Below are 17,423 nucleotides of genomic sequence, written 5' to 3' on the forward strand. Positions count from 1 at the left end.
AACGAATTTACTATAGCTATCTGGCAAGGATTGCAAGATCAGGTTAGTGTCCAGCTCTTGGCCAAGTGGGAATCCTAACCTCTGTAGGTTTTCTATGTACCCAATCATCTTGAGTACATATGGGCCTACGGGAGTCCCATCTTGTAACTTGCACTGAAACAGTGCCTTAGAGATCTCGAATCTCTCGTGCCTCGCTTGTCCTTGATATAGTTGATGCAGATGTTCAACCATATCATAAGCACCCATCAACTCATGTCGCTTCTGAAGCTCAGAGTTCATGGTCGCGAGCATTAGACAAGACACATCTAATGCGTCATCTTGATGCTTCTCGATCAGCTCGTGTGGCAGTGGCAGGAGGTGCCTCAGGAATGGGCTATTCCAGGACATATAGTTTTTGTTCCTGTGTGAGAACAATTCTCAGGTTCCTGTACCAGTCCAAGAAATTAGCTCCGTTGAGCTTGTCCTTCTCAAGGATGGAACGCAGGGAGAAAGAGTTCGTATTTGACGTCATGGTTATCTACAATAGAAAAATGCAGAAAAATAAATATCATATTCTATTAATCATCTAATTATGTCTTTAATTAAATCATGCTCCCACTGAATTATAGAATTCATGTGAGACAAGATCCACATCATACTATGCCCTGAGTTAGCTTTGGCTAAATCGCCCAAGACTTAGTATGATTGGTAGGTAACTAATTACCAATTACATCTCTATGCAACTCTTGTTTATAGGATCAAGATCCGCATTTATATTAAAACTCGAGTTAGCTTTGGCTAATACGCCCAAGAGTTAATATAAATGTGATTTTGTCCTATCTTACAACCATTGGAAAAATGCCTATAGTTAAACTCAATCCAATTGAGTTAACTAGTTACTCAATCTAATTGAGTTGTACTCACCCATGCATTGATAGGCGGGACCAAAATTTTCCCTCCGTACCCTAGCAAGATAATATGTGTTGCTCTACTTTGGCAGATTCAACAAAAACATGTGATTGAGGTAGTGATAGGTATCATGGCATGGTTGGCATTACGAGTTGACGTGATTGAGATCTAATCTAATCGACGAGGTGTATCATATACGCAATTTAGATCTAATCTAATCGTTAGGGTGCATCATGTACGCGATTTAGATCTAATCTAATTGTCGAGGTGTATCATATACGCGATTTAGATCTAATATAATCGTTAAGGCGCTAATTAATTACAATTCTAGAATGCATCACATATACACACACAAGCAATTAATTAAATATTTTGTGATTAGTCATTGCCCTACTACGATCTTCTCAAGCCAATGAGAAGATCAGATGGTCAACCTAAGGTCAACAGCTTCTCAAGCTCCTTTCTTTGACCACCTTGTGTTGCTCACGCCCTCCTCGTAACTCCGTCTCGAGTGGACCTTCCACCGCTCCATTTTGTACATTACAAAAGTGAAACTCAAGTTACATTCGAGTCTAAATTATTTACAACAGGAATAAATAAATAGAAAGGCACGACGCGCAGGTCGCGTATCAAATATATAACACGCACAATCACATGATGGCACATAGGCCGTATTATGAATTACAACACACAATATCCAATCAAATTGGGTCTTTTGGGCCATGACCATTACAAAATAATACATAATTCTAAATTATGTAATGTATATAAATTTCTGTAATTTTTCTTATAATTTTTATGAGTAAAAATTCTCGGCGGTCCCGTTTAGCGATTTTCGGGTGCAATCGTGGAACGAAGCCCCTTGCGGGGTCAGGGGCAGCACCCCTACCCGCAATATAACCATCGCGAGTGTTCTTAAGCGATCCTACAACGCCTTAGTCCACTGTCCCAAAATGATTTGGTGCGAAACCTTGCCATTTCGGAAATATTTTTTCGGTAGTCGAAGCCTACAAGTGTTTAAACACTTGTGCTTCGCTTCTACGAGAAAATTACCTATAAAATCTATAAAAATCATAAAAACACAGAAACTTACAGATCTGTAGAATTTCATAAAATTCAAAATAAAACTCGTACACGCTTCACACGTGGCTCTGATACTACTATTGGGTTTTTCGGGCCGCAAAAACCGCTTTTTGCGTTGCGGAAACCCCGAAATTCCCATGCCACCGGATCCGTGCGAAGATTAAAATTTCGTAAAAACATTCATGTACGAGTTTTCTAAGCCTAGATCTACAAAGGAGAAGAACTTCACCCTTGATGCGATGCCCTGCGAAATCCCGCTCATCCAAGGTTTGCCGGATCTCGAGAGTATCAAAGTAGATACTCCTCTATGTGTATCCACACAAGCAAGAGATGGAGAAACCAAACAAAAAGGTGTGCTAGCACCTTTGAATGGTTCAGCTAAGGTGGAGGAGAGGGAGAGAAGAGAGAGCTTGAGGAAGAAGAAGGAGGTTTCAATACAAAATGAAACTTACACTTGAATTGATGTGGTCGGCCATATTAAGAGGGATTATAACCTCGATGGAATGCCAAGAGTCACAACTCTTGGTAACTCCCATGAGGTGGAATCCCACATAAGCAACCATGATGATGTGGAGCATCACCATTGGCCCACTTAATTCCAACTCACCAATGAGGTGGCAAATGGTCAAGACAAACTTGACCCTTCATCTTCCTCTCAAGTCAAGTCAAACTTAACCAGTTCTCTCCCTTGGTTGATCTAATCTAACCATTGGTTCAAGTCAATTTTAATTTAATGAATCTCTATTCATTGAATTAAATTGACTCAATGAGTCTAAGTCCAAATTAGACTCATCTAACACATGAACCAAATTGAGTCCAACTCAATTAGCCTAATTTGGATTATTCTTAATCCAATTTGGTTCATCACATGGACCTAATCCTTTAGGTTCATCAAATGAACTTAATCTCCATCTAATTGCCCTTTGTGTGTGACCCTATAGGTTCTTGTAATGTTGGCAATGCTCCTAAACCCATTTAGAAGCATAAGTAATGAGCGGTATCTAGCAACACATCATTACTACCCAAGTTACAAGAATGTTGAGATCCAACATCACCTTGTGATTACTAATTGTGACTCCTCACAATATATGACATTGTCCTTCTATCCTAGACATCTAGATTGATCAATATGAGGCATAGATCGTGTCATCCTCTAATCAATCTAAATCTTGAACTCCAAGTAGACTCACTCAATCAAATGAGCTCAACATCTCATATTGACTCATTTGGGCATGGCCATGCACTTAGTGGTCTCACTCTTTCAAGAATATCGATGTCTCTCCCGTCATATAGGAGGGATAGATCCCATCTACATCACTCACATCCCTCCGCATAATTTGTTACATACCTAGTAATCGCCTTTATAGTCCACCCAGTTACGGGTGACGTTTGACGAAGCCAAAGTACGTAACTCCTTATGTAGGGAACCATGGTAACTTCAGGTCCAAGAACTAATAGTCATACTAATAGCCACATGAGAAAGTATATGACACTCATATAACGATCCATGATACTTTCTCATGGCGGGTCATTCAGTATACATTCTCCAATGCATACCCATGTGTGAACTTGATATCTCCATATCCATGACTTGTGAGATCAAGTCATCGAGTTGACCTACATGTTAGTCTCATTGCATTAACATTATCCTTGAATGCTAATACTTGACTAGGAATGATTAAGAGTAGTGTTCCCTATATCATCTCACTATCGATTCAACTAACCGATTGATATAGGTAAGAACCTTCTACTCAAGGATGCTATTATACTTAGTTATTTGGCACCAATACAAATAAGCATAATAACCATAAACAAATGCCTTTATATATATAAGAATATTATACAACGAGTCCATACAACAATCATCAAATGATTGGCTCTAGGGCTCTAACTAACAACATACTCTACATGTGAATATACAACAGAGTATAGATATTCAAAACTTAAGACTGTATATGAAATAAATAGATCATTTCAAAGGTCAAGCATAAGTATCAAGTAGGATAATAATACAGATAGATTTAAGGTAAAGTAACCTAATCCATCAATAAAAAACAATCATGTACTAGGTTCAAAGAACTAAAGAGGCCAAGGAAGAAATACCTGCCATTATACGTAGATCGTGTCCACCGTCTTCTACGAATCCAATAGATCACATCCAACTCGAATCCTATAAATACAGGATACGAGGTAAAATTAAGGATCTATAATTAATGTATCAACTATTAATCAATCTAAACCAACCCAAACTCTTCCTTCACATACTTCAATTTAATCCAAGAAAGACATGAGCTAACAATCTAACTTATCCAATAAAGTTTAATTCCTTCAACCACTAAGCATCATGAATCAACATTATATAATTCATCTACCTCAATTAATCTTACCCATAATCAATCCAAACCACATCACACTAATCACATCCAATGTAGACATGAAATTAACCTCAAAACTCACCCAAATCTGGATGCTTCACTATTGACTTGTAACCGAAAAAGTGTTAGCTGTCGGAAATTGTAGTCGGGGCAAGGTGAAGTTGCTGATTTCCCAAATCAATGCCCTAAAACATCATCAACACATTTACATCTTGTGCATTAGCCCCAAATCCAAATCCACAAACATCATCAATGTGTTTACCTTCCATTGATCTCTATGTTCTATTCATATCTCTAATGCCTGCAAGGATTCTAGCTGGAATAGGGATTCTGGATGGAGCTTCACTTCAGACCAGAGGGAGAGGACCGACACTAATCCTAGAGGTAGAGGATTAGCCAGAGTAGAGGATCCGATGGCTACAGCCAGCCACTAGTGACCCAGATCCAATCAGAATCGAGCGCCAAATGGAGGAGAAGGCCTGGTCTCTGACAACAATCAGGTAGTGAGGGAGACCCGCTGGTTAGAGCTACAACACATAGAGGACGACGTTGAATCAACGGCTAGGGCCCAGCTCAGTGAGGCCTATGAGCAGCCGACGCATCGATCGACTCCTAGTCGGGGTCATCATCCAAGGAGGAGAGATTGGCTGAGGAGAACAAGACAAAGGCAGTCAGTATCGGCAATGGGTTTATCAATGTCGACGAGATCAGGCGGAGGACTTCGACAATTTGCAGATGGAATCGGGGAAATCATGAGAAAGGGACAAAAAGGCTCAGGTTCGATGGCCGACCATAGCTCTATCGTGATAAAGGTGAGAGAGGAGAAAGGCTCCATGCCACGAAAGGGAGAGGGAGGAGGGAGGCTTGACCGGTGGTACGACGAATGGCACTGGTGTGCTCGACTCCCTTGTGGCATCGGAGGAGAAAGTGTCGAGCAGAGAGATTGGGGAAAGTGAGGAGAGGAAATCGAGGATCTTGATTAAATAATTAGGGTTAGCTTATTAAACCTTAAGTTAATTTCTCAATCAACTCTCATTAATATGATTATTTCAAGCAGGCTTTCTCCACGCCTTATAACTATATCTCCTTAAACATGTCATACGTACTCCGTTTAAATCAAGAAAAATTACTAAACATTCTAAAAAATTTCAATAAGGTTATTTCTCAAATAACCTTTTATTTAGGTATCATATTTTACATTCTCCCACACTAATAAAAATTTGACCCCTAAATTTAATGCTCAGCTTAGAGATCCTCATCCAAGGGTAACAACTAAGCAACATACTCATATACCACTCCATCCTAGCATCATAAACAAATCTCCAACCATGAAGGATTAAGGGTTGCCTCATAAAACTATAAAATGATCTACTTCCAAATGAATAACAATGACTCTATGGGTTATGAACTCACCCTGCTTCCACTACTCCCGCACTGCTACCTAGCTAACTATGAATAAATCAACTAACTCTAAAATCTATAACACTCACTCTCAGTAGATCTCCTAACATCTGTATAGTATGCTCAGACTGTCCATCTATCTGAGGGTGAAAAGCTAATTAAAATAGAGCTCTATGCTCATGGTCTACTAAAAAATCTGCTAGAACCGTAATGTGAATCACAGATCTTCATCCGATATAATACTTAGAGATATATCATAAGGTCTAGTAATCTCTCTACAGTTTAATTCTGCTAATCGATTCAATGAATCTGCCCTATGGATCGGTAGAAAGGGAACAAATTAGTTAATTAATCAACGATTACCTAAATCGCATCATATCCTCTCCGTGCCCTGGTAACTCCACAATAAAGGCCATCGTGACATGCTCCAGTTCCATTCCAGTATCTATATCTACTGAAAAAATCTAGCCAGTCTCTAATATTCAACATCCACATGCTGACATATTAGACATCAAGCTATAAAATCTGTGATGTCATCTTCAAGTCATTCCACAAATAGGAACACTCCAAGTCTCTATACAACGGATACCATCCGAATGTATCACAAATCTTGAACGATGTGCTTCCTGTAGTAACTACTCTAAGGCAGGAAATGACTCAGGAATACACATCTCACGTTACACAAGAATTTTGTCTACTGGCACGAGACTATTCCGCTCATGTTACATCAGAACTGATTCTAAAATCATGAGTCGAATAATTCTTCTCATGATCTTATAGCTGTCGAGAAGAATATGGAACTACTCGACTATGCTACTACAGAACTGCACCTAACCTCTGGTATGATTTCTTTATTTAGAGTACAAATCCGTCTATACTAGAAAGTAAAAGAAAGCCAGATGTAGTTATTAGTTTTTCATTTCAACTTCTGAAATTGGTCTCACAAGCATTTGTCCAAGTAAGTTCCATACCCTTCCTAGACAATCCAATCAACAACATAACAATGCTGGAGAAGCTCTCAACCAATCTCCGGTAATATCCAGCTAGACCAAGGAAGTTGCAACTCTCTTGTGTAGACTTCGGCTACTCCCAATCGGTAACAAACTCTATCTTCTGTGGACTCACAGATTTCCCTCTACTAGAAAATATGTGTCCCTAGAAATCCAACAGAAGATAGCCCAACATGTGCATTTACTAAACTTCATATAGAGATGTTCTCATCGAAACATCTTCAGAACTATATGAAGTTGTTGTTCATGATCGATCTCAAATCCAGAATAAGTCAGAATGTTGTCAATGAAGACAATACCAATCTGATCCAAATTCCCTAGGAATACCAGATTCATTGAGTCCATGAAAACATCTAGGGCACTGGTAAGCCTAAATGGCAATACTTTGGACTCTTAATGTCCGTACAACGGACAAACTCAACTGTAAGATCACCGGCAACGAGTTTGTAATCTGATCACCAATTATAAATTACCAAATCCACAAATATCGCACGTGACACTCCCTATGTCATCATCAATGACAAACACTATATAACATACCGTCAAATCAAATATCTACTAATAAATCATCAGAAATAACATGTCACAACATCTGGTCTCACAATATCCACTAATCTTAAATCCTCCTCAACATCAATCAAACCTGATAGCTTCCTCCACCATGATAGATATAAGGAAGGCACTCAACCTTCAAACACCCACTGCCAACAACTTTTAAATATATCCACCATGGTTCAACATTGCACGTCTATGTTGTACCACTACAAGGAATATATCTAATGGGGAAGTTTATTATCGTATATTTTTAGTGAGATAGTCCAATCGTGTGCTCACAAATTTAACTTCATAATGACCCACTCTTATCATGGGGTATAATCAAGATGTAGAAATATATCACTATCCTACCAAAGGTGTATGCTACTGAAGTCCAAGGGATATCCCTTGACTTCTTGATCAATAATCAACAACTAACCAAATGGTAGATATACTATCAATCCATGAGATACGAGTATAAAATCTATACTAATCTTATTCAAAAATGTCCAAAGAATATTTCAAATCTCATCCTTCCAAATAGTCAAATATCCACAATAAAGGAATGATAATCCAAAGTCCAAAGAGTCACTCAACCTCCTGTCTAAGAGTCTACTCATCTAGAGGGTATCTCCAAAACTCTCATAAATTATAAATTATAAGTTTTTGTCCCCAACAACAACACCAAAAACTTGTTACGCAACCACAAGTGCACGGTTTCGTCGTCAGAAATACAAAAGATTATCGATCCCATAGGACTGTTGATTAAGCACTAGTCAACTTCCCACAGTGAATTATCTAGATAATCTAAAATGGTTCACAAATGCTAGAGAGAAAGAAGAGAAATGAGAGAGAGAAAAGAGCGTAAGTGAATGAAGGGGAATAGATATTAAGATTTGGGTTTTGTTGCTATACTAGTTAATGCCCCTATGCATTGTTCATCTACCTAACTCCATGCTTACACTTGTGTAGGAGTTCTAACTAAAGTCTGATACTATCCCGCGAAGATCGCATCAAAGAGTTTACCCAAGTTCTACTGCCATTAAGTAGAAGAGGTAATTTAGGAAGTCCAATTATAGGAAACATCCTTCTATCACCAGAGCCCACGGTCCACGTTCCTAGATTACACAGATCACTTCCTAATAGTAGATTAATGCAATTAAGTAGAAGCGGTAATTTAGGAAGTCTGATTATAGGGAACATTCTTTTCACACAAGGGCCCATAGTCCACGTTCCTAGATTATACAAGTTACTTCCTAACATTAATTTGGGAGAACTCTTTAAACTCTAATTAGTTTTCCTAGTAGAGAGTCGATCCCCGTTTCAAGGAATTGCCATAGAAAGTAAGGGATACCTTGTGTCACAAGGTCCCATGATCTTACATTCCAAGGCTCTTCCTCTACATGGTGATCTAACCCTACAACTACATGGATTTACCTCACTCACATAGATGTTGATATAAACACTTCATTGCATAAGAAAATGTCCAAATACAAAGTGTAGGAGATCCGTGGCCGGCTAGAAGGGGGGTTGGATAGCTAGGTCACCCCCAACTCTCGATCTTCTCTTCACGGTTAGTTTGGACAAGCGGAAATATAAAAACTAAAACAAGAAAGCAAACAAGAATACAAATGCTAACACGATTCCTTTACGTGGTTTGGAGATTGCTTACTCCTACTGCACGGCGTGTCCTAGTGGTGGATGAACCCTTGATCCTTTGGTGGATCAGTCCCCGACAATCTCTGGCTAGAGCTTACTCCTTCTTGGTAGAGTACAACCTCTCACAAATCACTCTTCTTCTTTTACAAGATGGAGATTAAGAGTAGGAAAAAGATTATAGCTTGGAAGCTTTGGACAATTACAAAGGAGTGATTCAACAACAATCAGTAACCTCTTTCAAGCCCCAAAGATTCTTATAAATAAGAGCAGAGGGTTGATCAATAAATCAACTCATCTCGGCACCAGTCGACTGTCACTTCCATCAGTCGACTGGTGCTACCATTGGAGGTGGCCAATGGTTACTTTGCGGTGCCAACGACTACTTACCAGTCGACTGGTAAAACTAGCAGTCGACTAGTCTGTAGGGATCTAACACGCCAAAGACATGGAAACATAGGGAAAATTTATTAGATCCTCTTATCTAGCAGATCCATGCGAAGGGAAGAAACATTTTCTATTCATAATCTATACTAAGCTACATGATAGGATTATACCTTTGTTGCATGCCCTTCATAATCCTGACAGCAACATTTCTTCGGTGCATATCTCAGTACGTTCAAGCGCTCACACCTCTATGGTATCCACACGAACAAGCCTTGTCTTCGCTTGTCTCGTAAACAAAGCAAGATGGAGAAGAAATCACAAGATTGTGCTAGCAACCACAATGGTCATTTTGGCCAAGAAAGGGAAGGAGGAAGAAGAAGAATGCCAAGGGTCTCAACACTTGTTCATCTACTCAAAATTATCATCCAAATGATATTTATAACCATCCCATGGTATACCAAGAGTCTCTACCCTTTCATCTTCTAATCTAATGGCTCAAAATCAACCATTCAATCCAATGGTTCAATTTTGACCATTCAACTTTCTTAGTGAACTCAAGTTCACCCAATAAGTCCAACCAATTGATTCTCAAGCAACTCGACTCAATCCAACAATTGGATCACTTTGAGTCTAACTCAATGAGTCAAATTCGGATTACACTTAATCCATTGATTCATCACATTAACCCATCTCCATATCAACTTGTTCTTTGTGTGTGACCCTATAGGCCTCGTAACGTTGGCAATGTATCCAAATAAATATTTGTGATATATAAACAATGAGTGGCATCTAGCAAGGCATCATTGCTACCCAAGTGACGAGAAAGTCGAGATCCGACCTAACTTGTTCGTGGCTATCATCATGTATGACTTGGTCCCTCTATCCTTGATATCTAGATTGATCAATGAGGAATAGACCGTGTCATCCTCTTATCAATCTTTGTGTTTCTTGATCTTTAAGTAAACACACTTAATCAAATAAGCTCAATATCTCATATTGACTTATTTATGCATGACCATGCTTTCTTTTGTCCTACTAATCAAGGGGTCCACAGATATCGCTTCCGTCATATGGAAGGGATAAATCCCATCGACATCACTCACATCCCTCCTCATAATTTATTGCATACCCAATGATCGACTTTATAGTCCACCCTGTTATAGGTGACGTTTGATGATACCAAAGTATGCAACTCCTTATGTAGGGAACCGTAGTGACTTTAGGTCTAAGGACTATTCATACCAATAGTCACATGAAAATGTTTATGACACTTATACAATGATCCATGAAACATTCTCATGGCAGGTCATTTAGTATATATTCTCTAATATATACCCATGTGTCAACCTGATATCTCATATCCATGACTTGTGAGATCAAGTCATCCGTTGACCTACATGCTAGTCTCACGCATTAATATTGTCCTTGTATATTAATGCTCGACTAGGAGTAGTTAAGAGTAGTGTTCTCTACAATATCTCACTATCAATTCAACCAATTGATATACTGTAGATAAGGACCTACTACACAAGGACATTATTATACTTATTCAAGTGGTAGTAAACTGAAATAAATATAATAACCGAAATCTTTTCCTCTTATTAATAGTGATATATGATACAAAATGTGCCCTTTACAATCATCTCATAATTGGTACTAGGGCCAATACTAACATGTTCACTGTTGACTGAGCGAACAGAATGCTTCTGTTCACTCCCAGTCGACTGCATAGTTATTGACGTTCCATAAGTGTACAGAAATGTCATAAGTAATAATAAAAGATATCATATCCATAGGGACTGGAATAACCACTAAAGATGTCTCAACGCGAGTTAGCTAAACAACTAATCAATTGATTCACAAAGGCAAAGTGTAACTATGAAAAGTAAAACATAGAAACAAAAGAATAAGAATCAAGAATAAGGGGAATGATAAAGGATGTTCTAGGAGTTTTGGTTTCTTTGTAAGGTTGTTCAATGTAAATGATCTACCGAATCTTATTCCTCAATTGCCTATCATTTGTAGAGAGTTGCCGATTCTCTCTTGCAATAGACAACCGGCCTAGGACTAAATCTATACCTAAATGTGATTAAATAGAAATAAATCTATGTTGCCCTTACACGGGCTTGCCTGTAACGTGCGTCCCTCGGATTATCAACATATGAATTCATCACTCATCAACCGCATCGAGATACAAAGATTAATGTAAATTATCCATCCTACCCCCTTGAATGCTCATATTTCACTTTCAAGATCATCCCTCAAATGTCCTTACACGGGCATGTTCCTGTCACGAACGTCCCTCAGAAAATTGAATGAGAAACAATCCATACAAGATCCACAAGATATTCAAACATTCAATCAAGCATGGTAATTAGGCACAATCACAACAATCCATACAAGATCAAATTGATTCAAACAGGGCAAAATCATAGAAATAGGAAATTGGCAAATCCATAAGAGTTTTACATCAAATCATCCTTGCAATTACTCTCTCCATCCTAGAACAAGAAATCTAATCTATAGAACAAGGAAAGAAATCCAAAGATAAGAAGAATACAAGCATCTTGATCCCAAATCTAAGAAAGAAAAGGAAGAAAAGCTTATCTACGATGAAGAACCATCTTCGGATCTAATCCTCGTTCCCCGGAGTCGAAAAGATGAATATCTGCCTTTAGATCGTCAGAAATCCTTCCAAGATGAAGAAGAATCGCCCCAAATCTTGGGAGAAGATCCCCTTTCAAATCTTGAAGAAGGCCTTATATAGAAGGGGGGTTTGGGTGCCACACGGCCCCGAGACATAGCCATGTGATGCTCATATGGCCTGGCTCACTCCCCTCACTGCCTATCTCACACGACCGTGTGGTGTACACGGTCGAGCATGCATCCGCCACTGCTCCCCTTGCACGGCCGTGTAGATCTACACGGCTCACACTGCCTCCAGCTTTGGAACTCCTGCACGGTCGTGTGGTGCACACGGCCAAGGCATTCTTAGGCTCTGAAATGCTGCACGGCCATATAGATCTACACGGTCGTGTACAGCTTCAGTTCTGGATGGCTTGCAAAGCCGTGTGGTGCACACGACCACGAACCTTCTTATCTTCAAACCTGGCACGGTCGTGTGATGCTCACACGACCATGGCTTCTTCCTTCTCTACTACAGCCACACGGGTGGTGATCACCACACGGCCTGGGCAACCCCCCATGTCATGGTCATGTGGCACATAGGGCTTGTGCCTTCCTTCTTCGTTCAAGCATCAAATCCTCTCCAAAAATGACTCCTGCACATAGAAATTGCCCAAAAAGTATATCTCTGAACAAAAAGAGTAAATATGCTTAAAGGAAAGCTAGAAGTATGAAAATACATAGATAAAGTATGTACGAAGTATGTGAATGTGCGTCAAAACATGCTAAACAAGTGTATAGAATCCACGCACATCAATAGTCGACTGAACCAGTTGACTGCAACTTCTAGCAGTCGACTGCAACTTCCTGCAGTCGACTGGTCTCGGTTACACACTCCCACTCATCCTCTCCCGAGTCATCCTTGAAGCCCTCTTCCTTGACCTTCATCCCTCAGATGCACCTGAGCCTGCGGCTCCTCTCTGTGTCATCCTTTACGTCGCCTTGAAGTCCGCTTCCTTCGGCTTCACTCCATTGCTCCTTGTCCGTGGTCCCTTGGATATACCATCCTTCACTAATCTCATGGACCAGAGTCATACGATGAGCTTCCCAAGCTTAGCCGCACCAAGCTCCTCATGTGTGTTTCACCAAGTCCTGCATGACTCAAATACATATCAAAACAATATGAAAGCCTAACTTAAACTCTTTGACACACACATCAAAACCATGATTGTATCGATCTAACTAGAGTTGATTGCACCAACAATCTCCCCCTTTTTGATGTGTGGCAATATGTTTAAGTTAGGCACAAATAAGAACTTTAAAAATTACAAGCAATATATAGACATGAAGCATAACACCCAAGCTCCCCCTTAGCATATGCTCTCAACCATAATTTTTAAGTTTTGCACAAAATTAGGTTTCTAACTTAAACCTTCCAATTTCTCCCCCTTTAACACCATTAAAAATTGTACCAAACAAGTACTTAAACCAAGGTATCAATGGGGACTTAAAAATACCCAAAACTAGCTTCTGAAAATGCTGAAAAATAGCTACCAATCGACTGATAACTATTGCAGTCGACTGGACAATCCAAATTTCAGCATTCTAAAGCCAACTTCAGAAATGCATAAAAATTTCAAAAAATTCGAAAAATCATGAAATTTTGAACACATATTTCTTAGAATGTTCTTTAACAAGGAAAAATATATTTTCATGAAAATTCATCATATTTTTAGAGTTTTGATAAAAACTCAAACACCTTGAAAATCACTTAAGTTTGTATGAATTTAAAAACTTGTTTTGAATTCATATATTTCAAAATAGCTATGCCATAGTAAATAAAACATAGAATTTTTTTCAAAACATTTAAAATGTCCAACTATGATCTATGGGTAAGATGTCCATTAATTAAACATTTGCTTTCCCCATAGTTGGCCTATAATCATTAAAAATTGATACATTTCATAACTCATCAAAATACCATAAGCATAAGTGAATTATTTGTATCATCCTATCATCTCACGTCTATGTTTAGAAAATAATGAAAGTCATTGTGAGATGAAATAAGGTAACCTCTACTTAGCCCTCTTTATCATGAATTTCTATCAAGGCTAAGTGCTCCCCCTTAAGGTCTCAAGTCAACCATTTTTCAAAGATTTGAATTAAGATTTCTATGGTTGACTAACCCAAAATCCTCTAACCCTTGAGGATTGACTTTGGCACCCAATAGACATTCTTTCTAATTGGGTTAACCAAATATTCCTTGGGGATCCATTTCCTATCTATGGTTTTTATCTTGGGTTGCCCCCTAGCAATTAGACAATGATAGGCTTTTTCATTGTTGGATTCCTTATACCCTAAACCCATTTTGTTGAAACTTGCCCTTTGGCTCCCAATTATCATGTTTAGGGTTCTGGATCCAATTTCAAATTTTTTAAGGGCATTGGTAAAGTATTCTACCTTTTCCCTTAAAGCCTTATTTTCTTCAAATATGCACAAATCATTTGAATTTAAAGAAGAAGCATGCATATCATTGCCCTAAGAACACATGGATTCTAATTTTTCTTCAAGACAAACAATATCATTTTTTAAGGACTTATTTTTCCTTTTTACCTTGAACAAATCCTCATTTGTACTTTTAATAATCTTAATTAAAACATGAGGAGGAAGATTATATACCTCACTTACCGAGAAGTCTGAATCCGAAGTTTGACCTCCCCCTTCACTTGACCTCCCTTCTTCATCTTCACTTGAGCTCCTTCCTTCTTCTTGTTTGGATGAGGTGGAGGCTACATCGTCAATTCCCATTAGAGCAAAATGGGACACATGGTGCTCTTCTTCCTCCGATGTCGATGGATCATCCCATGTTACTTTTAGGTTTTTGACCTTATTCCCCTTTTCTTTTGACTTTCTCTTCTCTTCCTTCTTCCTTCTTCCTTTCTTCTTTCTTCTTCAAGAGAGGGCATTCATCCCTCATGTGCCCTTCTCCTTGGCAATTGTAGCAAATAACCCTCCTTGTTCTACTTTTGCTTCTTGAGCTTTTCCTACATGTGATTTGTTAGTTGAAAATATTTTAAATGTCTTTCTCATTTTCCTTACCATATACGCCTCTTGATTGCTATCCATTGAGGCACTTGATTCTTCGGAGTCGAATGATAGTGGGGATGAGGACTTCTTCTTCTTACCCTTTCCCTTATTTGCCACAAGGGCTACTCCCCTTGATTTATGGGCTTCTCCATCTAGCCCTTCAACTCTAGTTTCATGGAGCTCTATTGTTGAGAAGAATTCATCTAGAGAAGATTTCTCTAAATCCCTTGAGATGTAGAATGAATCTACAATCGAGCTCCAAGTTGTGGTCCTTGGGAAAGCATTGAGGGCTTTCATTATCATTTCTTGGTTTGAAAATATCTCACCTACACTTGTTACTCCATTAATAATTTCCTTAATTTGAGAATGTAAAATTGATACCTTTTCTCCTTTCTCAAGCTTAATGTTGTTGAGTTGAGATCGGAGAAGGTCTCTCTTTGCCAATTTTGCTTCCGAAGTCCCTTCATGAAGCTCCACTAGTTTCTCCCACAAGTCCTTGGCGCTTGTGTAGTTTCCAATCCTAGTCACTTCTTGTTGGGGAAAAACATTTAGTAGGTGATGCATGTAGGATCGCAAAGAATTTAGATATCTCCATAATGGTAAGATATAGTCCACTTTGGGCCTAAGCCCTCATGGTTTTGCTCTTGGGCTCTACCCAAAAGGCCTCATGCCAATGGAGATATCTTTTCTCTTATAAACTCATGATCTTTCCCATGTATTTTCAATATGGGACTATGTTTGCAACCTTGCAACCCCAACAATCCCCCCCTCAAACAAAGGACCATAGGCTTCCCACGTCCAAACCTCGACCCACCAAGTCTTCCTGCCCCTCGGTTCACCTGACCTACTAGGACTTCATTGCCTAGTCGCAACTAGGACTTTCCTGCCTGGTGTCTGGTCCTCTTGATCCGAACATAGGAGCCCCTACTTTCTTTGTTCGAGGTCAATATTGTACCCACATGGCTCAATCAGACCATAACTCTTGTGCACAGTCGGCGATTAAACCTTCTGGCAGTTCGGGCTCTGATACCAGTTGTAGGATCGAAAAGAATTTAGATATCTCCACAATGGTATGATATTGTCCACTTTGGGCCTAAGCCCTCATGGTTTTGCTCTTGGGCTCTACCCAAAAGGCCTCATGCTAATGGAGATATCTTTTCTCTTATAAACTCATGATCTTTCCCATCTGTTTTCAATATGGACTATGTTTGCAACCTTGCAACCCCAACAATGCATTGCCTTTGAGCTGGCTAAATGCTCTTCCTTTTTCTTCTTGGTTCATCTTGTTATGTCGATTGTCTCATTGTGTTCATCCTTAGGTTCTTCAAAACCACTTCTCATGATTAGCATTATATCAAAATCAGTATTGAAAAATACCTCCATTCTTTTCTTCCATAAAGAGAAATCTCTTTCAAATTTGGGTGGATGAATGCTTGAGCCGGCCATTTGATGATGTTACTCTTCTTGGCGATTAGTCCGATGGAGAGCGTTCTTACTCTGATACCACTTGTAGGAGATCAGTGGCTGGCTAGAAGGGGGTTGGATAGCTAGGTCACCCCCAATTCTCAATCTTCTCTACACGGTTAGTTTGGACAAGCGGAAATACAAAAACTAAAGCAAGAAAGTAAACAAGAATATAAACGCTAACACAATTCCTTTATGTGGTTTGAAGATTGCTTGCTCCTACTCCATGGCGTGTCCTTGAGGTGGAAAAACCCTTGATCCTTCGGTGGATTAGCCCCTAGCAATCTCCGGCTAGAGCTTACTCCTTCTCGCTAGAGTACAACCTCTCACAAATCACTCTTCTTCTTTTACAAGATGGAGATTAAGAGTAGGAAGAATAGTATAGCTTGGAAGCTTTGAACAAATACAAAGGAGTGATTCAACAATAATCAGTAACCTCCTTCATGCCTCAAAGCTTCCTATAAATAAGAGGAGAGAATTGATCAACAAATCAACTCATCTCGGCACCAGTCAATTGGCACTTCCATCAGACAACCGGTGCTACCGTTGGAGGTAGCCAACAACTACTTCGCAGTGCCAATAGTTTGCCAACGGCTACTTACCAGTCGACTGGTAAAACTACCATTCGATTGGTCACTGTTGGCTGAGCGAATAAAATGCTTCTATTCGCTCCTAGTCGACTGCATAGTCGACTGGACCAATCGACTGCAACTTGCAGCAGTCGACTGGTCCCGATTACACACTCCCACTCATCCTTTCTGGAGTCACCCTTGAAGCCCTCTTCCTCAGCATTCATCCCTCAGATGCACCCGAGCCCGTAGCTCCTCTCTGTGTCATCCTTCACGTTGCCTTGAAGTCCGCTTTCTTCAGCTTCACTCCATTGCTCCTTGTCCGTGGTTCCTCGGATGCGCCA

The sequence above is a fragment of the Zingiber officinale genome, chromosome 7A (assembly GCF_018446385.1).
Source record: "Zingiber officinale cultivar Zhangliang chromosome 7A, Zo_v1.1, whole genome shotgun sequence".
In the NCBI taxonomy this organism is placed as follows: Eukaryota; Viridiplantae; Streptophyta; class Magnoliopsida; order Zingiberales; family Zingiberaceae; genus Zingiber; species Zingiber officinale.